Raw genomic sequence first — 25,708 nt, 5'->3', positions numbered from 1 at the left:
AGGTGCGGTTAGTGACGTAAAATACTCGATACGAGGTTTTAGATGTCGTTTAAAGTAAGACAGAAAGACCGGAAACGTCTATTCTCAATGGAGATATACAACTGCATGTCTACAAAATACAAATGACTCTACAAACTGTTCATTTTGGGGCTAAAAAATTCAGTAAACGTAAATAGCAAGCATTATCTTGTTAGAATAACACAGTTTCTTCAATATCATTTGGAAGTTACTGATCTTGATGACACGTGGTTTCAGCCACATGTCATATCACCTGTCAAATGTCATACGTTCGTAATACATCGACGATTTTGGATGAATTTCTTCCTGGACGTGTCATTTAGCGATTTAGTGACAAAGTTGGCCTCCATGCTCTGAAATCACAGGTTTATACGAATAAACTTGCAGTCTTACCAACATATTTATTAAATAACGTTATTTAAAATTTAAAAAATCGTGGCGGCCATTTTCAAGATATAACTGCTTGAGATGAAAGTAAAAATGTAAATCTACTCAGATTTTTCATTATTTTGAGTTATATATATATATACATTTTCGAGATGATAATGTGAAGTTTATTGCAAATGAAACGACTGGAAAAAATAAGCGTAATTCAATTTACTAAGAGCTCTTTTATGGGTTAAAACGGTCTCGTACCACAAAACCTCAGATGTTTCGAAACATTTTAGTGCAGATATATAATCCGACCCCACACAATTAAATCTTTTTAAGGTTCTTCAAACTGTCACATATACATACAGATCCTATGTAGGGCCGTAAAATTACTAAAACCTTCCCTCGAAATTTATATAAACGTTTAATTCGAATCTGGAAGAAAATAAGGCTTAAAATAAACAAAACGTCCGTTATTTCTATAAACTAAAAACAGCAACAACAATCAACAAACAAAACTATTTAAGAGAAACAGTTAATATGAAGAAAACGAAAAAAAAAACAAGAAGTAATATAGAAAATATATCGTGGAGAAAAATATATAGATGAAGATGGTTTTGAGGTACCACAGGGTTTATAATCTTACGATGTGCGACTTCAAAATCAAATAATCTGCATGAGCAGTCTTTTGTGATATAAAATTTGGTCTCCCAACTCACTAGCGCGGTTATTATCACCTCTATGGTGGTACAAAATTGTATTAAGCGACTCAAGAAGCAGGAAAAAGGTAAGACGGGATCGGTTGAAGGAAAGTGCTAACACAAATACGCTTCTCGATTCCCCAAGGTTTAATCAAAAGTACGAAATACCTTCATACATATACTTGAATAGATGCCTGGAAACCTTCTTCATAGACTAAACCAAGTACTGGAAGACAGTTACAATTCAATCGAGAGAAATCAGCAGAGGCTGATCATCAGGTTTGATACGTCAAAGTATAAGATGCTAAATATCCAAGATGGGAATTTTTATAAACAAAAAATTCGTATTTTTCAATTGGGTATTCAAAAATACATCTATAACTGAGTTGCTAAGCACCTGGACGGATCAAAATCCAATTTCTACTTCATGCTCCTTATTTGGGACTACAAAGGACAAATATGATTATGAAAAACTTTTCGACGAATTTATTTACAAAAACTCTTAACTCCCAGTCGACGGTGTTGAATTTTTGACCTTCGAAGGCTTCTTCCAATGATCTAAACAAGCCCGGACTGTAAGGAGGATGCTCTAGCATCTCCTCTTCGAGTTCTAGCATTGTATCCAGCATGAATGCTTCTCCGTTTGGAACGATAAGCAGATTCCAGGTGTGTACAGCACGTCTTCGCAACGGCTGGTCCTCCATCTTGCTTTTGGGCGTGTTAGATAACTCCGCTATGAAAAACCGTCTCCCTAATCATTTCAACGTTGTCTAGTGTCTGGATCTGGACGAATTCGCGGCCATATTTGAACGCTTTAGTCCATTTAAACATAACAGCATTTGTCTCTATATATATTCGAACCGCCCTCGTATATCCATATTGTTCAAACTCCACCTATATGTAGATATTTGAGATAAAACATTATATGTAATAAAGATAAAGTAAAGAAGGAAACGACAGTTGATATTTTAAAAAATTTATTAGAAGTTTCGAGTGGTTTTGACCTTGAAAAAAAAAACACGGTGAAATATTAGCGTGGGGATGAACGATATCAATGGAGTCCAGGATTTTCGGTGGAAAAACGAAAAACACGCTACCTGTCTGATCTCGAAACTACTATAAACATCGATCATAACATTAAGAGGTTTTTTGTACGTTTCCAAATGAATTCCACCAAAAAATAACAGATTTGTAACTTAATCAATTATCAAATTATTTATTTTGTAATAAATTGAAACGTGGGTTAATCACTTCACATCTAAAGCAAAAGAACAATCAAAACAATTGATTGAAAAGGTGGAACCGGTTCCAAAAAAGACAAAGATCGTTCTATCTGTAGGTAAGATCATGGCGTCGGTTTTTTTTTTGGGATGCGCGTGGATTAAATTTAATGAACTATTTTGAAAAAGGATAAACTATGAATGGCGAACTTTTTGCAATATTTTAGCGAAGAAATACTTCAAAATCGACTAAGAAGACACCAGTTTAAATATCCGTTATTACAATGACCAAAATTATTGAATTAAAGTTTGAATTGCTGTCAAATTCGATCCCTTTTCTGTTTCCAGACTTGGTAGTCAAAGATTTTCCAACAATGAAGAACATTCTCTTTTGGAACCATCCTCGTTTATGTATATATATACAGGGTTTTCCAATAAGAGGTGTTATTTTGAACAGCCCGCTATTTCGGTAAATGTCACTTTTGAAGCTGTCATTTTTTGACATTTGACAAGTAGAAACTACGCCATTAATAAAAATGGAACGATACAGGCTTCAACAACGCATTGAAATTATTAAAATTCACTACAAAAATGGTGAAAGTTTGGCAAAGACGGTTCGTAAAACTAAAACTAAAACATTTTTGGGTCGACGTGAAGCACCTTCTCGGACCGTAATACAGAAATTGGTGGAAAAATTTGAGCTGTTGGGACAAGTTAGTGATGTGAAGAATAAAACCCGTGCACGTCGCTCAAGAACAACTGAGAATATTGCTGCTGTAGCCCAAAGTGTTGAAGAAAACCCAGGTTTGTCCATTCCTCGTCATTCTTTGGAATTAGCAATTCCACAAACGTCATTATATCGTGTTTTGTAAAAAGACTTGGGTCTTAAGGCCTATAAAGTTCAGTTAAACTTCAACAACGTCGTGTCTTTGCTGATTGGGTCCTTGAAATGCATGAAAATGATCCGGAATTTCATCGAAAAATCATCTTAACTGGTGAGGCCCATTTCCACCTTGGTGGTTACGTCAATAAACAAAATTGTCGAACCTGGGGCTCGGAAAACCCAAGAGTTATTTTAGAAAATCCTCTCCATCCTCAAAGCGTGACTGTTTGGTGCGGTTTATGGTCTGGCGGTGTCATTGGACCTTACTTTTTCGAAAAAGAGGCTGGAGTAACAGTTACGGTGAATGGATTGCGATCGAGAGACGATTAATGATTTTTTATGGTCGGAATTGGATGGTATTGATTTGGACAACGTTTACTTTCAACAAGACGCCGCTACGTGCCACACAAGCAACGAAACCATCGATATTTTACGGGAAAAATTTCCGGACCGTGTCATCTCCCGTGATCACAATTGGCCACCGAGATCTTGTGATTTAACACCTTGCGACTTTTTCCTTTGGGGTCACGTGAAAGATAAGGTTTACGCCAACAGTCCAGCATCGATTCAAGTCCTCAAAGAGGGAATTTGTGAGACTATCGAGGACATAGAGCAGCCGCTTTGCAATTTGGTTACGGAAAATTTCATGAAAAGGATATGGTCCTGTAAGCGCAGTCTCGTGGCGGCCATTTGGCTGATGTTGTGTTCCATTATTAACGGCATACCTTCCGCTTTATAATGAAATAAACATCCGATCATTTATCTCAAAAAATGGCATTTTTCTTTGAATATCAAAATAACACCTCTTATTGGAAAACCCGCTATATAATATTTGGTATTACTTGGTGGAATAATTCGGTCTGAGCTAAAACAAGATTTTTAACAAAAGCAATTTTATGTTTCGCGACTGACTACAAACCTCCGAAATATATAATTCTCAACTCTCCATTCAAGTCTTTAACGACAACTTTATTGTTGATAAAATGTAACTCGTTCGAAATTAAAGCTGTAAACCTGAAATTACTGTATACGAGGGCAACGCTATTATTAATATCAATTATATTTTTTATATAAATCCTTTGAAACAAGATTAATCCTGACGCGATCCACGCTAGGATCACAATCGATTGACCCTATTGAAAATAGATTATTTTTCATCAGGTCTTCCAGGTCATGGAATCTCCCAGGCTCACCTGAGTCAATTCTTTTGAATATTTCTATTATTAAATCACTCATTTCAAACTATCTAGTTCTAAACTAAATCTAAACCTTTACATCCTGATCAGAATCGTTTAAATTTCTTCTAATAAGGAGGATCAGGACCTGATTACCAATCTATATTACACCCTCATCAAGTCCTTGTCGGGTTATCCTTAATATATGCCTTAAGAACCTGCGGAATTACATGATAAAATCCTTATCGTCGTATATCAAGTGTTCGGAGCTTAACAATCAATCAGATCAGATCAGAAATGCCAAATGTCAGTTCGCTTATTCCAAGTATATACATTATAACCTCAAAACAAGTTACCATTTTGGAAAATACTTACCTTAGGAGATTGCTGATCAATCTTGTGGCTATATTTTAATTATACAGCTTGTTTGTTTACGTAAATTCCTTAATAAACAATAACTAATCGTTTGTTTAAAACTTTTGCGAACATTTGGTTTCTATAAACCTTGTCCTCGATTCTAGTTCAACTAAGTTCATATTAGTCTAACTAACCTGTGAGGTTGACGTGATTTAACATTATTTGAACTTATCTTTTCTTTTCTATTACATCCAAGAATATTTTTTGTATCAAAATGAACGTTATGTTCTTTTTTAACTATTAGTAAGTTTTTAATTTGTTCAGTTGGTCCATCCGGTATCTGGTGGTATGAAAATGAATGCAAATAACAACAAAAAAGATACCGAGCGAAAACAACCAACCCCAAAAACAATTAAGATATTTTTACATTAGAATTTCTGAAATTTAATTAAACAGTGTTAACACAATGGAACAAATCGGTAAATGAAACCAGGTTTTAATTACGAAATATAAAATCTATTGCAGGACGCTTTTGTTTCCCTGTATCTTTTTTTTATTAGTTTTTCTTTTGTTGGCGAGAATATTTAGCAAAAACATCGTTACCGACAGATAAGAAAACCGCTGTAATCGTCCGAAGTAGACGCAATAATTTTTTAATATGCTCTGGAAAATTAAAATGAAAAATTCATGATGGAAATTAATTATCACTTCCTAAAACGGCAATTTTCACTTTTAACGTCATTTCTATATCCCAATTTTGGGACAAATATCGGCCTTCTTATCTCAACATGACTTTAGCAATCACAATGATGGGATGATTCATATTTTCATCCACTCAACAAACAATTGGATTCTGGAATACGATGGATCTAAACTGCTGTGAATTTCGTCATAATCTATCATCATTTTCTATCCAACTTGATGGAAATCTACCTCTCTACGTTTATTTTTATTTTTTTGCACTAGAAACCATCCGATGAGTTTGTACACAAACGATGGTAGTCAAAGACAGAAGACAGAGACAACTCAGAAAGGTTTATGTCCTTATTTATCGACTGGCTCAGTAGCTGTCTCAAATCCGATCCTTCCAGCTCGCTATCGATGGAAAAAACCTCAGAAAAGTTCGAGGTCAACGCTGGTATTCCCCGGGGATGCGTCTCTTTTTTCCATCTTGAAAACTGGCATAGTCACGAGGCTGAATTAGCTAAAGCTTCACGAAAACTTTGTAATAAAAAAGCTGTACACCTCGCAACAGATTTTAACCCTTTACAAGGCCCAGGTTCGTCCAGTTTTGGAATATTACTGACACATACTCGGCTCCCCAAGCAAAGATATTCGCCGAAGTGAAGTCTCTGGAATCAGCTACCAAGACAAATCTTCCTCGAAGAATACATCAGAAGTTCAAGATTTAAATTATTAATTCTGAAGTTTATAAGAATTTCCTCTTTATTACTTTGATCATCTTCCCTATTTTTGATTCTATCAACTTATTCTGACTGTTTATAAAAGATTTTTCTATATTAATATTTTTCGTTCGTTCCTTTTTGTTTCATTGAGTTTGAAAGTAAATTTCACTCCACTGGGCTGTGTTTTAATACAAATTCTCCGTTTTCGTTAGTTTTGAGTTTATTTTCAATATTAAACCCCCAAAGGCGATACTTTCACTGTTTTTGGTCACTCGGAAATAATGAAAAACAGCTTTCCAAATCCAACGACATTTTCTTTCATATTTCTTTTTTTCAACGTTATAAAAGGCAATCATCAAAATGGATTTTGAAATCGAATTGCTTTGTTAAGAAATATATTTTTCTACGGATAATCCTATTGGTACAACCTGCAATTTCTTCTAGAAATAAACGAATGGATTTTTTTTGGACGCGCTTATCGTAGAACAGATGTTGAAGGGTTGATATGTAAAATAGTTTTTTAAACAACCTATTTGCATATTATATTGTTGGGTAATTTTGTGTCACATTCTTTTTTTCCCACTAACAATTGATTATAAAGGGAATGGGGTCTTTCATTTTAAAAATTACCACGCACTCCACAAGTTCTAACAATGTAAACTATTAAAAGTATTTATGAACCCTGCACAAGTATTTTATTAACTAAAATGTTCAGAAAGGGCCGTGAAAACATGGAAGGAGGTCTCCGATAAGAAATGACTAGCTTGTAGGCGCTCTAATCCATCGATCAACTGTTCGATTGCCAGCAGACAAATTAAATATCAACTGCAATACCATCATAAAGATTTATGTGCTAAAACGGTTCCAAAATAACAAAAACAACATCGCAGAAGTTTGACATAAACAAGCATAACGTGATTCAAAGCTTTTCGATTGCTTTAAGGCCCCCAAGTTTCCCACAATGATCCAAGATCAACAAAATCTTGTTTAAACAAATCGAAAGTTAAGGTGTGTTCTGTAATCCCGATGTTGTATAATCATCCATAAAACTATGACGATAAATCCCAATACAGATCTATTAAGTTGTATTGCTAGTTGTATAATATAAAGGGAAGTATTACTGGTTGCCTAATAGTAGTCTTTCATTCATCATTCTATCTACATTACTATTCCAATATTTATAATAAAGTTATAACATGTGGTATCATATTTTTTGCTTTGCTAGATGTATTAATTTGAGATTTCTTCTAATTAAAAAAAATCAGTGAATCATCCATAAAACTATAACGATGAATCCCAATACAGATCTATTAAGTTGTATTACTAGTTATATAATATAAAAGGAAGTATTACTGGTTGCCTAGTAGTATTCTTTTATTCATCATTCTATTTACATTACTATTCCAATATTCATAATAATGTTATAACATGTTATATAATAGTTTTTGCTTTGTTAGATGTATTGTTTTCCGTTTCCCTTTAGTCTTCAAAATGTACTTTAAATAAGAACGCATGCTCGATGGATCGACAACAATCAAACAATTATAACAAGTTTTCTAGTTCTAAAAAGGAGTAGTTTTCATGAAGACCACCAAATACATCATTTTCAATAAATATTTATCAAACTTCGTGTTATTAATAACATATCTTGTTGTGATTTCATCGAAATTAGATTTTGTAAGAAAAAAATAACTCGAAGGCATTCAGTATATAAATTGACGTGAAATATTTTCAATAATCTCGACTAAAAAAGATATCACGACATTGCACACATTGTATTCAACATACTTATCGCCCTTAAAGCTGTTTTGATCTTGTAACACGGAGCAGATTCTTCGAAATATTGAAAAAGGATAATATCCGAAAAGCAACGCTCCTGAAATAAATACCTGAACTTTATTCAGGTGTAAACATCATACGTACACGAATTTTCCACTATATTTCAATACAGTTTTTGTCGATTGGAAATATAAAAACATTCTAATGAAAAAAATTCTTACTACAGAATTTTTTTTCAAAAAAAATAAGTAGAAAAGTACGTTAACCTGTAATTAATTAAATTTGCATGCGACGAACTCACTTCTTTCCACTAAAGTTTACAACATAAAACTAGATTCATCTCTACACATCCATACGATTCAGAATGTCCCCGATTTAATGGCCCCGTTTTATTATTACCAAGGTGGACGGCATGGGCATCGTGTACAGCTACACCGGTCATTTGTTTTATTCCCTCCTTTCGTTTTGATGAGCTGTAAAACAAATCACGGACAGTTGCCACAAAAATCTATCCGCACGTAGTCACAACGTTTAAAAAGGTTACCAGCGTTGCCACGGTTCCAATAACAATAAATTATTACAGATAATGATATTTAAAAGAATTATTTAGCAAAATCGCTGTTTAGTTTTGCATCGTTCGAATCGAATATCAGTACAAATTGTTTATTCAGTTAGTTGGTTGTTAATTAAGAATAAGTAAATTAAAGAAATAGAACGTGTCAATTTCAAAGCTATACAACGGTAAATTCCAGCATGAACTGGATTTATCTACTTACCTTGTATTTTTGACAATGACATGTTATAAAACTAAGAGTAAGACTTGGTATTAGCACCGTATATGTAAGAAGTATGTTAAAATTAACTTATATCAATTGAATTGACCAAACTGGACTCTTCCTTTGTTCCATTTGCATACTTTTCACTTCATTTTTTAAATAATTAATTTCTACACCTTTTTTTAAATCTTTACCTATTCCTCCTAGTTTCGATCTAAATTTCTTTTTGTCTCTTAGTTTCCTTATATTCATTAATTTAAGTACTTACATCTGATATAAGTCACTTATTTCTATTTTTATTTATTATTTCATGTTGTCATATTCCATAGCTTCGCAATATTTAATATAATTAAATCTTATTTCAATGTTATTTTATTATATAAAAAAAAAACTGACAATACTGCATCAATTTTTGTGACTATAGTTGTTCAGATTCTTATATTCCACCACTACCAGCAGCATGAGATTTTATTACGAACGAGACTTAAGAATCTGGTGATTACATTTTTATTGAGTCCTTTTTTCGGCTACAATTTCATCAAGTTTAGAAAAGTTTCTAAATCGAAGATTAATACGAAGAAAAATTAAAGTAATTAAAGCAATGAGTATTATATAATATGATAAATTTTGATGAACAAGTATGAGTCATGTGGAACAGACGTTTGAAACATTCATACGCCGTCATCTTTAATTCATAAACAATGAACAAATAGTACTTTATAAGAACGCTTAATCCAGTTATATATCAAAGAATAAAAGAATTAGAAAACTAATTTGAGACGTGTAAACCGAGTTTCTATTCGTACGAACCTGTTTCTAAAAATAACAAATTATATTGAAATTTTTCTATTGAGCTTGTTTCATTTGATAACAAAGCCGTGTTGCCATATATTTTCTACAAAAGATAAAATTGCAAGAAAATCTACCGCAGATGCCACAAATTTCTAACCAATCCCATTTGCTAAACAGTTTAAATTTTGAGATTTATCGGACCGCGAAATTGAACTTAGGACAATAAGGTTTTTTTCGAATAGAATTTTAAATGGTGTCATTGGAGGTCGAACCCTTCTATAAATGCCAAACAGCGCTTCAGGACACTGAATAACGGTGGTAAATGAAGTAAAAATGTTTTCATAATACACATCCGAGCTTAAAATTGATTAACATTTCAAACTACAACAAGTTTTTGCTCATTTTTTTAGGAGAAAAGTTTTATTACGAAATAGTGACGATTAAAACAGCAGTTTGAACTTTAATTGCTATCGTTTTCCTCGGCTATGTAAAGCCATAAAATATCTGAAAAGTAATGATCGCTTTCCTTTTTTTCCCGGGCTTCCGTTAAATGGCTGTAATTTAAAATGAAAAATCCTCTCTGCAGCACCGTCGTGAACAAGTGTTATATTGTTATTTATTGGTCTAATACTGAAATATATTATGCAGCTTAAAATTGTTTTGGAAATAACTGTCATTTTTCATGTTTTGTGAACAACAGTAATGTTTACAAGCTTTGTCTGTTGTTTTAAAATGAACCAGACATTATTTAATTCCATGATATAATTTATAACAAGAAAATTGTTAATAAAATCAGTAAATCATTCATAAAACCATGACGATAAATCCCAATACAGATCTATTAAGTTGTATTGTTAGTTGTATAATATAAAGGGAAGTATTACTGGTTGCCTAATAGTAGTCTTTTATTCATCGATCTATCTACATTACCATCCCAATATTTATAATAAAGTTTTGACACCCTGAATAACTTAGAATTCCAAATAATTGAACATATTTATAATTTTTTTATATTGTAAACAATATTGAAATTAGAAGCTATGAATTTAGTTTAATATTTAATACTAATTTCCAATATTTATATTATAAATAAGCAGTAGATTAATTATTTGTTATATATGTTGCACATAGAGAAGACGATCAATATTTATTCATTATATATATGTATCTTTCAAAAATTCTTAGAAAAACTAATTTTGAAAAAGAAGAGACTTGAAATCAAGAAGATTTAGAAACATAAAAATATTGAGGTATAGACAAAAGTAGATCCAAATGTCAAATTTTATCTATTATTTAAAACTGATTTTAGAGACTTAAAATAAAGATAAATCATGATGAAAACGTATAAAAAAGGTTTAAGAAATAGATAGTTAAGGAACATACAATTTTATTTCAATTCTAAATATATTAAGGCATATGTATAATATTTCATTTTTAGTTTAACACAGGTTCCATGGTGTAATGGTTAGCACTCTGGACTTTGAATCCAGCGATCCGAGTTCGAATCTCGGTGGGACCTAATTTTTTTTGTTATTTTTTATAATTTATCATATAAACAATAATCTTCATAAAATTAAGTCAATATTTATTATGAATAATAGTGATTATGGTTATATAAAAAATACTAACCTAACCTATATATAAAATAGTTATCTATAGAGTGATAAGAATGAAATATGCTCAAACGAAAATAAACTTTCAAAATAAATAACAAATTCTGCACTTATTACGAAATTATTTTGAAGATAACTTTATTTATATATAAATTAAATAATAAGATTGTGAAATATTTATCAGCACTTCAAACTGTATTGTTTATTTTGTTATTTGAATAAGTCGAAATAAACTATATAAACATGTTTTTGAAAATTTAGATGAATAAGAATTTAAAAACGTATTGTAGGCTTTAAGAATATATGTTAATAATACTATAATCAAAATTAATGCAATTTTTAAGACATTATACGACTTTTTTACAAATATTTTGCACTTATAAATATGTTTTTATAATAATGTAGGTCAGGTATACTGATATTTTCATTGGAAAGCGAAATAAATTGAATTTTAACGTGTTTAACTGGTCATCTAACTCACAGGGTGTTCTGTTTCATTCCAAGTACGTGAAATAATTGATTTCAATCTAGTTTTTTCAATTTTATGACGAACGGTTAAGTGTATGATGAAAAAAGGTCAGGCAAGAATTGTAGATCATGTAATTATCTACAAAAATAATACTCATATTTTTTTTCCTAGGATTCACAGATTCCGAGAAAAATATAGTTCAAAATTCACAATAGACTGAATTTGTTATAACTAAGTTTCATAAACTCAAAACTAAATACGTTTTGCATATCTTTTTTGATAATAGATTTACTTTTTCTTATAATACAATCCATTAATGGATGTTTGTGATAATATTTTCCATTATTTCTTTATTCCTTGTATTGACGACTGTATATCGTGTAGTACTTTTTATTCTTAGTGTCCTAAAGAAATTTATTTTTTATTTCCTTTGTCATATTTCTGTCAAATTCCTTCCTTGTTTATATTTTCTTTTTTCTTCGAATTCTATAATTTATGAATATTCACCCTGTTTTCGTTCTTAGTTCCATCATTCGTTACCTTTTGGTGCTATAATTTCGGGTAACGCATTTGATTTTGTTACAGTTATCATTCAGGTATTTATTTGAACATTCGAAATATTTTGTAAAAAATAGTAAATACCTAAATTGTTTAACGTAAAATGTATTTTAATTGTTTCGAAAATAGTTTATTAGATGGTTTGAGACAGGGATAAATATTTCTTTGTTAAAACGCCGACAACGATTTTAAAATTTTTTATAGTCCTTCAGTTTTTATTTATATTATGTCACACTAAAATGCTTTGACGTAGGAATTCATAGATATACATATAAATTAGAAGGAATTTATTCTATTTATGTTATACATAAATTAATTATATTATTTTAAGAAATTCCATTTTCATATTTTAATTAATTCGTTAATATGAATGGGACTTTTACAATAAAAAAAAAACGAAAATGTTTCGTATTGTGTCCAACCTGAAGCTATAAAAAAATTTATGATTATGAACAACAAGTTCCGAAATACATTCAATTATATCCAACATCTGCGCTGCTATTCATATTCTCGTTAAAAAATTTTTTATTACATCCTAAATCGTGTCGTTTTTCCTTAATTTTTTATTAGGTCGTAATATGCCAAAAATAACTCGTTTTCCAATTAGTCACAACAATATGAAATAAAAAGTTTGAAACTCGCCGAAATTATCTGAAAGAAACGTTTTGTCATGTCGGCCTTTCAAATCTCCATCGCTAACAGTTCGACACGCCAAACAAAGAATTATATTTTTAATTTCCTTTTTTGTTACCTAAACCCCACAACTTAAAATTAATACCGAAAAAATCACGAAATATTTTAATGAGCTTTATAATTAACCAACTAATAATTTGTAATTAATTTTTAACCTAATGTTTATTCAAAATCTAAGGGATCTATTAGTTGGTAATTTGATTGTTGTAGTCCAATGACAACTGACAGTTTATCTTTGACAGCTTCTAGAGACATAAAAGTCAGTTCTTCTACAAAACAATTTCTAAACCATAGATAAACAGTTATGAAATATTTTGAGAAATTATTGCAGTTGAAATTATTTCTTTATGTCAATTAATCGATAAACTAGATGATTCGTTGATTAACAAAAATTTCTACTCCGTTTTAGTATAATATGTTTAAATTTTATCGATTCTTTTATGTCAACCTTGATGACAACGTCAGATTTGACATATTCAAGTCAGTGTTGCCATATATCGAAACTTAATTAATAATTTCGTCAATTACAACAAAATGGCTGCTACAACGTAATCTCCACACTTCAAGAAAATACTTTCTCACCAAAATGAGCTCTACTCATTTTATTTAAATAAACATGATCATTTTAATTTATTATATTGTACCTTATGGAACACATCCAGTAGAGGTTCGTTTTAAAAATAACGACGATGTATTATAGAGAAGCTAATAAGCATTCTTAGTGCGGGCGAATACTTGGATATTAAATTTGCACGCAAACCAGGTGTTTACCTGCTTTCCTGCTAATGAAATGAAATTACAAAATCAAGATTAATGGCCAGGTTAATTGTTTTATTAGTTATTTTACATAATATACTCGAAAGTAGCGAAAAAATATTCATAATACATATCGAAATTTTATTTTTATTTCTGAATTTAAATCTACATAAGTACTTGAAAAATAGTGACTGACGTTACTAGAAGATTTTGGTCTAGAAGGTCAAGATAATATTGAATCAACTTTTCCTTAGTTTCATTTTACTTTAATTAACATTATTCCAATGAACAATTTTATGTGAAATATTGACAGATGCTTTAAAACAAGTCGGAAACTATCACTGTAAATACTCAAGGTCGGCAATAAACTGATGTGTGTACTTAACCAAATGGTGGTACCCACTTATTTGAAATAATATTTGAGGAAAAAAAACATGTAGACATATTATTACATAAAACAAATTACATTTGCGCAAAATAGGATGTTCTATTATACAAAGAGAACAGAAAAATAGTTTTGTTTTATAAAAATACATTAAATCATTAATTTTGCTATCTAGTACGCATAATATCGATGACAGGACGATAAGGATCTTCAATTGCTCCGAAAGAAAATATTATTATTAAATATAGTCCAAAAATTGAGGCAAATCTATCGATATTCTGAATTGATCCGAAAACTGAAACTGACATGCTTGTCAAAAAAATTCCATAATTCCACAGCCGTTCAAGATATCGATTAATTTTTGATATAAATCAATTGAGAAAACATATGTTCAAGTAACTGTTTACATTGGATTCCTTGAATTTTCATATTTTTGTGATATATACAGGGTTAAAGATAAAGTAAGTTTGTTTTTGAAACATAACACTATAAAAATTTACAGTACCTACAGTTGTGATATGGCAACGTTGTAATACATGAAAATCGGAAGATGAACGTTGATATTATCATGGAAAAAATACAACAACCCTTTCGTCATCGTTACAAACCGAGTTATATAACATAAAGTTTGAAGTTATGAAACAAAGTTTTTGATTTGTTTAGAGATTGTGAATGTGATAGTACAATTCAAATAACGTTGCATAACCTCACTTCTGTTTTATAGATTTCTTCGTCTTAATTAACCGGCTTTAGTTTGTTACAAACTTGAAAAACAGAGACATCGAATTCGGATTATCATTTTGAAATGTCGTCGACCCGAATTATGAGTTTTCCAAGAAAATACCTCGTGAAAAACCCAACTCGTCTTTCTATTCATTAGAAATCTAAGACGCAAAAGAGTATAAAACATTTGAAAATTTCGAGTACAAACAATTCCTCTTAATATTTCAAGCATTTTGATTTTATACTTTGCTCGTCGTAGGGCTCCCATTAATCAAAGAAATATTCCTGAAGGGCTCTAGAGAAATCGAAACAATGCTCTTTAACAAATCACTTAACGAACTTCTGCACGTTCATTATTAAATTAAGAGATGACGAAGTTTTACTGTAAATAGGTAATTCTATACCGAGCATTCTGTTTATAAAAATAATGATGAAAAGATTCATGACACATTTTGGGGTTAGAAGCTTCTTATGGCATTGTTAGGATGACATAATTAAATATATTTTGCAAGTAACTTGATCATTTGGGAGTATCTAATGTTTTATTTCAAGTACAGTTGATGAAATTTGAACAGGAGTTTTTTTAATAAGGAAAATAAAGTAGTTTCGTTTGTTGATCAAACACTGTTGGATCTTTATTTTATGAATCTCTAGTTGCCTTCGAACGTTGTATTTTTTTTTATAAACAACCGTCATTTTGTTGAAGAAAACTGTAATTTCCAAAAATAAACTGTCATTTGCCCTTGGAATCTATTACAATCTATTTATTACAAAAAAATCTTGATTTGTTTTTAAAAGACTGTATTTCCAAAAAACCTTTTATCTGTGTTAAGAGACTGTTTGATCTAAAAACATTTGAAACACTATTTTTTTGGAAAACGAACCGTCATCAAAGCTTCATTTATATTAAAAAATTTCATCTTTCAGGAACATCATTCGTTTGAAGAAACTGTTTGTTTGATTTGAAAATTTTGGTTTGTCATTAGAAGTTTGTTTTTTTGAAAACCGAACCGTCATTTGTCGTTAGAACTACAAACTACATTTGTCTTTTGAAAACTGTATTTTCGGAAAACAAACTTTCACTTGTCTTAAAAAACTGTTTGTTTGATCTAAAAACCTTCGTTTGTCTTTAGAAGACTATTTTTTTTGAAAATCGAACCCTCTCCTATCCATGGAAAATGTTTTTTCGAACTACAAACCTCCATTTGTCTTTTGAAAACTGTATTTTCGGAAAACAAACTTTCACTTGTCTTAAAAAACTGTTTGTTTGATCTAAAAACCTTCGTTTGTCTTTAGAAGACTATTTTTTTTGAAAAACGAACCCTCTTCTATCCATGGAAAATGTTTTTTCGAACTACAAACCTCCATTTGTCTTTTGAAAACTGTATTTTCGGAAAACAAACTTTCACTTGTCTTAAAAAACTGTTTGTTTGATCTAAAAACCTTCGTTTGTCTTTAGAAGACTATTTTTTTTGAAAAACGAACCCTCTTCTATCCATGGAAAATGTTTTTTCGAACTACAAACCTCCATTTGTCTTTTGAAAACTGTATTTTCGGAAAACAAACTTTCACTTGTCTTAAAAAACTGTTTGTTTGATCTAAAAACCTTCGTTTGCCTTTAGAAGACTATTTTTTTTTGAAAAACGAACCCTCTTCTATCCATGGAAAATGTTTTTTCGAACTACAAACCTCCATTTGTCTTTTGAAAACTGTATTTTCGGAAAACAAACTTTCACTTGTCTTAAAAAACTGTTTGTTTGATCTAAAAACCTTCGTTTGTCTTTAGAAGACTATTTTTTTTGAAAAACGAACCCTCTTCTATCCATGGAAAATGTTTTTTCGAACTACAAACCTCCATTTGTCTTTTGAAAACTGTATTTTCGGAAAACAAACTTTCACTTGTCTTAAAAAACTGTTTGTTTGATCTAAAAACCTTCGTTTGCCTTTAGAAGACTATTTTTTTTTGAAAAACGAACCCTCTTCTATCCATGGAAAATGTTTTTTCGAACTACAAACCTCCATTTGTCTTTTGAAAACTGTATTTTCGGAAAACAAACTTTCACTTGTCTTAAAAAACTGTTTGTTTGATCTAAAAACCTTCGTTTGTCTTTAGAAGACTATTTTTTTTTGAAAAACGAACCCTCTTCTATCCATGGAAAATGTTTTTTCGAACTACAAACCTCCATTTGTCTTTTGAAAACTGTATTTTCGGAAAACAAACTTTCACTTGTCTTAAAAAACTGTTTGTTTGATCTAAAAACCTTCGTTTGTCTTTAGAAGACTATTTTTTTTGAAAAACGAACCCTCTTCTATCCATGGAAAATGTTTTTTCGAACTACAAACCTCCATTTGTCTTTTGAAAACTGTATTTTCGGAAAACAAACTTTCACTTGTCTTAAAAAACTGTTTGTTTGATCTAAAAACCTTCGTTTGTCTTTAGAAGACTGTTTTTTTTTTGAAAAACGAACCGTCATTTGCCCTTAGCAAAGTTTTCTCTGAACAAATCTTCATATGTATTTAGAAAATTGTATTTTTCAAAAACAAACTGCCATTCTTTTCAAGAAATTGTTTATTTGAACTAAAAATATTTTTTTAGAAAGAAAACAAACCGTCTTTTGTCAAGAGAAACTGTTTAAATCAACCAATCGACGTTGTATCAAATTATAAATTTCTCATTTATTTGGTATTTGCGATAATTTTAATTCAATATGATCGTTTTTGGCTTACAATCCGTTTATTTGGCATGGGAATAATTATTTTCAGGTGTACAAAATAGTACTTTATAGTATATTAATAAAAAATTGTGGTTGAAATTAGTTTTCTTTATCAAAATAGAATATGAGAAACAACAACAACACTCATTCAAAGTGAGTTTGAGAAGAATTTGAAAGAATCATGAATAGAAAGATGTGATTTAATCTATGAAACTTTATTTAGACCAGTCTTTATACATGGTACTGAAAGCTGAGTGCTTACAAACTCAGTTAAAAGCAAAATTCGAGCGGCTAAAATCAAATACTTACACAGAAACGAACCAAAAGAGAAGACTTGAATATGGAACCTATAATTGAACAAAAACAACAGATTAGATTGTATTAAGAAAACTACAGATTTGGCAATCTAGAGAAATGGAAAATAGAACGCTATACGAAAATACCTAGAAAAAGAAAACTGAGAAAAATTATGTAAAACGGTCCTGTCCCATAAACCCCATTTGCGAATAATCTAAATCACCGAATGCACACAATATTTCGCAATGAAGGGTCCACGTAAGCACCAGTAGGGGTGGTAAATTCCACCCCTTCCTACCTTAGGATGACCTCATCATTTGTAACCCTTTTTCCCTGATTGAAATGCGTGAATCAACTCTGTTTTTGATTGGTCCATAGCCGAACCCCCCTTTCATTTGTTTGTTGCTTGTCGAAGTGTGCAGCCATTTTTATTTTTTAACAATGGTCGGAATCATCTTCAGCGGTATATTTGCCTTTTGTGTCAATGGATGCTTTTAAGCTGATGATCTTTTGTATTCCAGGAGATCCACTACTTGTTTTTAGGCATTAAAAGGTATTTGACACAACAGCGAAAATTGCTTTTTCGATATATATTTTGAAAATGTATTTACCGCTAACTCCTGTATATAAAACTCCACATTAACCATGTGATCAAATAAAATAACAGATCTTAATCGATCGTTCTCGAATAATCGAAACTCTATTCTCAAATTTCCCAATGAAATAGTTTTTTTTTTTTTTTAATATACGAATAGGTTGTTTCTCAAATAAAACGCATTGTGTATTGAAATGCAACTAAATGGGTACATCCAATAAGACGTCAAAAAAGAATGTCATATCATGCATACGCCTCCGTGATTCATTTTCAATCAAAAAACGAAAAAAACAACGCCCAAACGCCTTCGACCGTTTTTGTGTAGGCCCTCAGACCTATAATATTAATCGGCTAACTGTTGTTTTGGTCAGTGGCGTGATTTTAATCATTCAAACAAGGGTTAATACAAAATATTAAAGCTTCAAAATGAAATATAAGTTTATAAACAATAAGTTTAAGATGGTATTAATGCTAAACAACATTTCGGTTTATTACTAAATTAAACATATCGTCAATATCCTAATGAGTTCAATTTTTTGAAGATATGCTTTTCAACAACTTTGGTATTCTTCGAACTAACCAGACGCTTTATGTTTTGCTAAAAAGAGTCGTCAAAATAAACGATGAAAACTGTACCATTTGACGTTTTCAAACCTAAATATTCCAAATAACAAATTTCTCTTTCATATTGTTCAAACTTGCGAGAACTGTGTCTATTTCTTTGGTGTTTATGATTGTAGTTTAGTCAAAGTGCTTTGGTTTATAATTTTTTTTAAACTTCGCATATGAATAGTTCTCGTTGACATCTTTTAAAACGTCAAAATTAAATTAAGAAGTTGATTAAAAACGTGGCCGTGTCATCTAGACTAACGATGAGCGTTGGGGATGGCCAGGAACTGTCTCAACCTGCTTTTGCTCTCTTGTGACCAAAAGCGCATTTGAATTAATATTTGCCATACCTCATTAACGAAGTTTATGCAAAATGGGTCTGATTCATACTTGTAGATGAAATTTGTATGTCCTGGACACTCCTGGAATTGAAAACAGCCCAAACGGTGGATTACAAAGGGTGAAATATGGTTAATATTTATAAATTGCGCTACAACATACTCTGGTATTTACCAGATCTAGCGACTTTTCTCCGTTTCCATAAAATTTCATTTGGACGATGGAAATTTTCTTTCAATAAATGTTTCTTTGATCTACAAAGCTTCATTTGTATTTTGAAAACTGTTTTTTCGGAAAACAAACTTTCATTTGTCTTATAAAACTGTTTGTTTGATCTAAAAACCTTCATTTGTCTTTGGGAGACTGTTTTTTTTTCAAACGAACCGTCATTTGTAGTTAGAAACTGTTTCTTTGAACTAAAAATCTTCATTTGTCTTTTGAAAACTGTATTTTCGGAAAACAAACTTTCATTTGTCTTTGGGAGACTGTTTTTTTGGAAAACGAACCGTCATTTGTAGTTAGAAACTGTTTCTTTGAACTAAAAATCTTCATTTGTCTTTTGAAAACTGTATTTTCGGAAAACAAACTTTCATTTGTCTTATAAAACTGTTTGTTTGATCTAAAAACCTTCATTTGTCTTTAGGAGACTGTTTTTTTGAAAAACGAACCGTCATTTGTAGTTAGAAACTGTTTCTTTGAACTACAAATCTTCATTTGTGTTTTGAAAACTGTATTTTCGGAAAACAAACTTTCATTTGTCTTATAAAACTGTTTGTTTGATCTAAAAACCTCCATTTGTCTTTAGGAGACTGTTTTTTTTTCAAACGAACCGTCATTTGTAGTTAGAAACTGTTTCTTTGAACTAAAAATCTTCATTTGTCTTTTGAAAACTGTATTTTCGGAAAACAAACTTTCATTTGTCTTATAAAACTGTTTGTTCGATCTAAAAACCTTCATTTGTCTTTGGGAGACTGTTTTTTTGGAAAACAAACCGTCATTTGTAGTTAGAAACTGTTTCTTTGAACTAAAAATCTTCATTTGTGTTTTGAAAACTGTATTTTCGGAAAACAAACTTTCATTTGTCTTATAAAACTGTTTGTTTGATCTAAAAACCTCCATTTGTCTTTAGGAGACTGTTTTTTTTTCAAACGAACCGTCATTTGTAGTTAGAAACTGTTTCTTTGAACTAAAAATCTTCATTTGTCTTTTGAAAACTGTATTTTCGGAAAACAAACTTTCATTTGTCTTATAAAACTGTTTGTTTGATCTAAAAACCTTCATTTGTCTTTGGGAGACTGTTTTTTTGGAAAACAAACCGTCATTTGTAGTTAGAAACAGTTTCTTTGAACTAAAAATCTTCATTTGTCTTTTGAAAACTGTTTTTTCGGAAAACAAACTTTCATTTGTCTTATAAAACTGTTTGTTTGATCTAAAAACCTTCATTTGTCTTTGGGAGACTGTTTTTTTTCAAACGAACCGTCATTTGTAGTTAGAAACTGTTTCTTTGAACTAAAAATCTTCATTTGTCTTTTGAAAACTGTATTTTCGGAAAACAAACTTTCATTTGTCTTATAAAACTGTTTGTTTGATCTAAAAACCTTCATTTGTCTTTGGGAGACTGTTTTTTTTCAAACGAACCGTCATTTGTAGTTAGAAACTGTTTCTTTGAACTAAAAATCTTCATTTGTCTTTTGAAAACTGTATTTTCGGAAAACAAACTTTCATTTGTCTTATAAAACTGTTTGTTCGATCTAAAAACCTTCATTTGTCTTTGGGAGACTGTTTTTTTGGAAAACAAACCGTCATTTGTAGTTAGAAACTGTTTCTTTGAACTAAAAATCTTCATTTGTGTTTTGAAAACTGTATTTTCGGAAAACAAACTTTCATTTGTCTTATAAAACTGTTTGTTTGATCTAAAAACCTCCATTTGTCTTTAGGAGACTGTTTTTTTTTTCAAACGAACCGTCATTTGTAGTTAGAAACTGTTTCTTTGAACTAAAAATCTTCATTTGTCTTTTGAAAACTGTATTTTCGGAAAACAAACTTTCATTTGTCTTATAAAACTGTTTGTTCGATCTAAAAACCTTCATTTGTCTTTGGGAGACTGTTTTTTTTTTCAAACGAACCGTCATTTGTAGTTAGAAACTGTTTCTTTGAACTAAAAATCTTCATTTGTCTTTTGAAAACTGTTTTTTCGGAAAACAAACTTTCATTTGTCTTATAAAACTGTTTGTTTGATCTAAAAACCTTCATTTGTCTTTGGGAGACTGTTTTTTTTCAAACGAACCGTCATTTGTAGTTAGAAACTGTTTCTTTGAACTAAAAATCTTCATTTGTCTTTTGAAAACTGTATTTTCGGAAAACAAACTTTCATTTGTCTTATAAAACTGTTTGTTTGATCTAAAAACCTTCATTTGTCTTTGGGAGACTGTTTTTTTTCAAACGAACCGTCATTTGTAGTTAGAAAGTGTTTCTTTGAACTAAAAATCTTCATTTGTCTTTTGAAAACTGTATTTTCGGAAAACAAACTTTCATTTGTCTTATAAAACTGTTTGTTCGATCTAAAAACCTTCATTTGTCTTTGGGAGACTGTTTTTTTGGAAAACAAACCGTCATTTGTAGTTAGAAACAGTTTCTTTGAACTAAAAATCTTCATTTGTCTTTTGAAAACTGTTTTTTCGGAAAACAAACTTTCATTTGTCTTATAAAACTGTTTGTTTGATCTAAAAACCTTCATTTGTCTTTGGGAGACTGTTTTTTTTCAAACGAACCGTCATTTGTAGTTAGAAACTGTTTCTTTGAACTAAAAATCTTCATTTGTCTTTTGAAAACTGTATTTTCGGAAAACAAACTTTCATTTGTCTTATAAAACTGTTTGTTTGATCTAAAAACCTTCATTTGTCTTTGGGAGACTGTTTTTTTTCAAACGAACCGTCATTTGTAGTTAGAAACTGTTTCTTTGAACTAAAAATCTTCATTTGTCTTTTGAAAACTGTATTTTCGGAAAACAAACTTTCATTTGTCTTATAAAACTGTTTGTTCGATCTAAAAACCTTCATTTGTCTTTGGGAGACTGTTTTTTTGGAAAACAAACCGTCATTTGTAGTTAGAAACAGTTTCTTTGAACTAAAAATCTTCATTTGTCTTTTGAAAACTGTATTTTCGGAAAACAAACTTTCATTTGTCTTATAAAACTGTTTGTTCGATCTAAAAACCTTCATTTGTCTTTGGGAGACTGTTTTTTTGGAAAACAAACCGTCATTTGTAGTTAGAAACTGTTTCTTTGAACTAAAAATCTTCATTTGTGTTTTGAAAACTGTATTTTCGGAAAACAAACTTTCATTTGTCTTATAAAACTGTTTGTTCGATCTAAAAACCTTCATTTGTCTTTGGGAGACTGTTTTTTTGGAAAACAAACCGTCATTTGTAGTTAGAAACTGTTTCTTTGAACTAAAAATCTTCATTTGTCTTTTGAAAACTGTTTTTTCGGAAAACAAACTTTCATTTGTCTTATAAAACTGTTTGTTTGATCTAAAAACCTTCATTTGTCTTTGGGAGACTGTTTTTTTTCAAACGAACCGTCATTTGTAGTTAGAAACTGTTTCTTTGAACTAAAAATCTTCATTTGTCTTTTGAAAACTGTATTTTCGGAAAACAAACTTTCATTTGTCTTATAAAACTGTTTGTTCGATCTAAAAACCTTCATTTGTCTTTGGGAGACTGTTTTTTTGGAAAACAAACCGTCATTTGTAGTTAGAAACAGTTTCTTTGAACTAAAAATCTTCATTTGTCTTTTGAAAACTGTTTTTTCGGAAAACAAACTTTCATTTGTCTTATAAAACTGTTTGTTTGATCTAAAAACCTTCATTTGTCTTTGGGAGACTGTTTTTTTTCAAACGAACCGTCATTTGTAGTTAGAAACTGTTTCTTTGAACTAAAAATCTTCATTTGTGTTTTGAAAACTGTATTTTCGGAAAACAAACTTTCATTTGTCTTATAAAACTGTTTGTTTGATCTAAAAACCTTCATTTGTCTTTAGGAGACTGTTTTTTTGAAAAACGAACCGTCATTTGTAGTTAGAAACTGTTTCTTTGAACTAAAAATGTTCATTTGTCTTTTGAAAACTGTATTTTCGGAAAACAAACTTTCATTTGTCTTATAAAACTGTTTGTTTGATCTAAAAACCTTCGTTTGTCTTTAGAAGACTATTTTTTTTTGAAAAACGAACCCTCTTCTATCCATGGAAAATGTTTTTTCGAACTACAAACCTCCATTTGTCTTTTGAAAACTGTATTTTCGGAAAACAAACTTTCACTTGTCTTAAAAAACTGTTTGTTTGATCTAAAAACCTTCTTTTGTTTTTCTCTTTCATATTGTTCAAACTTGTAAACTGTGTCTATTTCTTTAGAGTTTATGATTGTAGTTTAGTCCAAGTTAGCCCAGTGCTCTGGTTTATAATTTTTGATAAATTTTGCATGTGAATTTTTTTCGTTTTTTTCTTTCAATAAAATTTTTTCTATTATTCGTCCTAATCCATCTATCTGGTAAACTTTTATTTTTTTTACTTCTTCCTTTACGTTCCTTGACAATATTTTATTTTTCCCCTATATAGTCATTTCTGATAATGCGCCATTTCGGTTTGTCTACCATTTTGAAAATTTGGGAAACTGAAACCATCTCTGTCGGTTATTTCAACGTTGCAAAAATGAAAGAAGATTAAAAAGTATGCAAAATGAAAGGAGGGCTCATAGTGCAAGAGTGATTTTATGTCATGGGGTGGATAAGATTGTAAAAAAGGGTTGCAATCAATGCGAGTGGGGTAGTAGGACAGTGGGGTAGGCTGGAGAAGTGATATAATGGACACGAAAATACGGTTGATGATTCATAATAAAAACATTTTGGAAATTATGCTTAATAAACATTTCTGGGTAAGTTCTACAATATAGTTTACGAGGGTTGCTACTTAAGTTTTGAAATAGATAAATAAAAACCAATATTTATAATTTGATATGGCTTGTTTTTCAAAATATTCTCCATTAAGATCAATTGGTACGTTTGAATCCCTGGTCGATCGAGGTACCTTCAAAATAAGTATTTGGAACACATCAACCACTTCTTCAGGTGTAGAAAAACGTTGATCTCGCAATTTATTTTTCATCTGCCTTAATAAAAAGAAATTATTGGATGCTAAATATGCATAACACACGTATGACAACACGTTCTGAGTATGTTTACCATTAAAAATGTCAAACTTCATGTTGTGACATTGTTTGACATTTGACATATACACGTCAACATTGCCAACCGTCTTATTTAATTCTATGGATCTATATTTATAAATTAAAAGGTGAATTAAAAACTCGTACATATTTATTGATAGTTACGATCATTTTTTTCACCACAAATTACTATTGAGTATGAGATAAATTGATTGTATAATTGACAAAAAAAAGCATTTTATATATTCACATTCGACAAATGCAGGAAATTTTGTATGTAGAAGATAAAGACATGTTTTTAGAACATTTTACAACTCTGAAATAAACTATGTACAATTTTTCTCTGCTAGAAAGATTTATTATCTTCACAAGTGATTGTTTTTCTTAGGAATAGCCGGATTTGTATAGTTTATTTTACCGTCAAACCTATAAGGTTGATATATCGCATTCAATAAACATATATTATAGAATTTTACGAGGGGAGAAACATAAATACAACAAAAATCATAACGAACAGATTGATTAGACATACTGGACTCATCATACATCAACAAAATGACCGAATACAAGAAATAATATTTGGTTCATTCGTCCATTTTGTTTTATTCAATTCAAATAATTGATTCCAGGAACGATTGTTAACATATACGCAATGAGCGAATTCTACTTATAGCGACCACGCCACGTGCACTCGCATTTACTACATTTTTGATTACGATCGTTTCCCCGAACAACTTATTCAATGTAACGAACGCCTAGATCTCAGCGGAGCTATGCTGCTCCTAGAGATTCGGCACGCGCAAGTTAAATTTTGTTGGTATATAATATAACTCAAAACTCCACAGCGTTACACTTTGGAGGGAACGAATTAACCGAGATTTAAACAAAATGTCCAGTAGAGTATTTTGCATTCAATTCCTAAGAATTCCTTCGAATAATGAAGCTTTCTTTTTGTATTATTATTGAATAAGTCAAGAAACGTTAATCATGAGACACCCTCTATATCCATTTCTATCCATTTCTTTGAAATAATGACAAAAAACACAAAAAACGCACGTTAACGTACCACCCAGGTAAAATGACTGATTTGTCAAGGTCACGTGTTCTATTATGTTAATATTATAGTTATTTTCTAACCTTAAATTATAATATATGTACAATTCAACTTTCCCCTGTATACAATCGGAAAAATCGTTCGATATTCCTGCATATGCATTTAAGTTCGTGTATATTTTCGGATAAAATATGCTGTCAAATTT

The 25,708-nt window shown here is 30.6% G+C and overlaps 1 long non-coding RNA gene and 1 other non-coding gene across 2 annotated transcripts in view; one reads left to right on the top strand and one right to left on the bottom strand.

Moving 5' to 3' along the window:
• Nucleotides 1-25,708, bottom strand: part of LOC130452510 (uncharacterized) — a 153,482-nt gene that overhangs the window by 11,519 nt on the left and 116,255 nt on the right. The window lies entirely within an intron of this gene.
• On the top strand, nucleotides 10,927-10,998 carry Trnaq-uug (transfer RNA glutamine (anticodon UUG)). The gene has a single exon. It is a non-coding gene; the product is annotated as a tRNA-Gln (tRNA).

The sequence above is a fragment of the Diorhabda sublineata genome, chromosome 1 (genome assembly GCF_026230105.1).
Source record: "Diorhabda sublineata isolate icDioSubl1.1 chromosome 1, icDioSubl1.1, whole genome shotgun sequence".
Lineage (NCBI taxonomy): Eukaryota > Metazoa > Arthropoda > Insecta > Coleoptera > Chrysomelidae > Diorhabda > Diorhabda sublineata.
The sequence above is the reverse complement of the archived record's forward strand: the minus strand, read 5'-3'. Positions and strand labels throughout refer to the sequence as shown.